At 35.3% G+C, this 1,639-nt stretch overlaps 1 long non-coding RNA gene across 1 annotated transcript; it reads left to right on the forward strand.

The window, feature by feature from the left end:
• Positions 1–318: 318 nt before the first annotated feature.
• Positions 319–1,251, forward strand: LOC138023651 (uncharacterized). The gene is made up of 3 exons (XR_011126725.1): positions 319–424; positions 792–858; positions 976–1,251. It is a non-coding gene; the product is annotated as an uncharacterized lncRNA (long non-coding RNA).
• Positions 1,252–1,639: the final 388 nt, after the last annotated feature.

The following is a 1,639-nucleotide window of genomic DNA, read 5'->3' on the forward strand; positions in this document are numbered from 1 at the left end:
TTATCACCCGTTCGCGGTTAAATAGTGTTTTTCTTCCTTTTCTTCGTGTTTTTTTTTTAACCTTTTTCAATCTTTAAATGGAAGCAAATCAACGAAATACAGTATTACAACAAATTAAACACAGCATAAAAAGCTTGTTGTTGGCTTAACTTTAACTTTCTACTACAATGAAATTTTCGAAAATTTGCATAAGAAAAGCCTTTTGTTTCGCACAATGACGAACTTGTCACTGATTGGTCCTCGACAATCTCATCCATATTCAATTCATATTTCCAAATTTCACTCATTTTTCGCTGACTGTCATGGTGGCAAGATGTGCTGTGCTGTGCTGTTTCTCTGTGATTTGAACGTCCATCAAAATGTTTTTGAGTCGGTCTGCCCAGGAGGAAGGAAACCAATATTTTCTCCTTTTTATTTAAAGCCGGTAAGTTTAAACACCAGTCATGCAGTTTTGGTTTACATTTCGTTGAAAGGTGTGGGAAACAAATACACGTTTCTTTGCGAAGCAAACACGTGCTTTGTGACTAACTCGTTTGAGCTTTATTTAAACTAAACCGTCTTCATGTCAAAATTAAACTTCAATGTTGATTAGTTTAACGATGTCTCATAGCATTTTGCTTCGAGGAAAAAATTCCGGTCGATAATTTTACTGCTGTTTTAGAGGATACATTATTCAAGTTTTCCTGCAAGAAAATTAATGCTCGTGTTTGTGTCAGAAAAGTACATGGAACGCTTTAATTATCTACGTTTCAGAAACTAATGTGTTGTTTTTCTTGTCTATGTCTCCACAGAAAATGATCTGTCATATATATTTAGAAGAACGAAGGAATAATTGTCTTCTCATATCGCCGGTAAAAGGTAAGCATATACAAGTATCTACAGTGAAACACGAGTTGATTCAAACGTATTTCTTGATCTTTCTTAATCTTTTCGTCGTTTCGTCTAATCAATTGTTCTTCCATATTAAATTTTTAGGACACTATGCACGCGAAGAGAGTGAAGAGAAAAAGAAATGCAGCAAGAAAGAAGACATGAATTGAAGAACTGGATGGAAATTCGTCAAAGATAAGAACTGTAGACATAAGATACTACCGGTATGTCGAAATGGTGGCAGAAAAAATACTCAAATCTCCTTTACAATCGATTTACCATAATTACAGAAGTAAAATGCTCATGCAGTTGGCCTTTTTCTGAAGTATAAGATTCACTCGTCGGATTGTACACTTTGCCCTCAATTCCGCCGCATACAATGTCAAACAGATCAGTGAAAAATGGACGTAAGAAAATGGTGCAGAATTAGAGGACAATGGACAATGGGCATAAGGAAGTCTGCTGCTTCGATTTAAAAATAACAGGGGGCATTTAAATAACGTAGGGGAACTTTTTCTAAGCAGCCACCATTTCAACATTGAGCGATCGTTTGATTGATTCTCGGGAATCGTTTTTGTTCAAATGTAATTTGAAAGCCCATTCATTTATCCCCTTACCCCATCAAAATATTAAAGATGAAACTGATCGCTCAGTGTCTTAATATCGACGCTGTACACTTCTTTAGATGGTGTAACAACATTTTAAAGAATTTTAAGGAGGTACTGACTGATAAAAGATAGTTTTAAGATCAGTTATTCGGCGATATAAT

Source organism: Montipora capricornis, chromosome 11 (genome assembly GCF_036669925.1).
Source record: "Montipora capricornis isolate CH-2021 chromosome 11, ASM3666992v2, whole genome shotgun sequence".
Lineage (NCBI taxonomy): Eukaryota > Metazoa > Cnidaria > Anthozoa > Scleractinia > Acroporidae > Montipora > Montipora capricornis.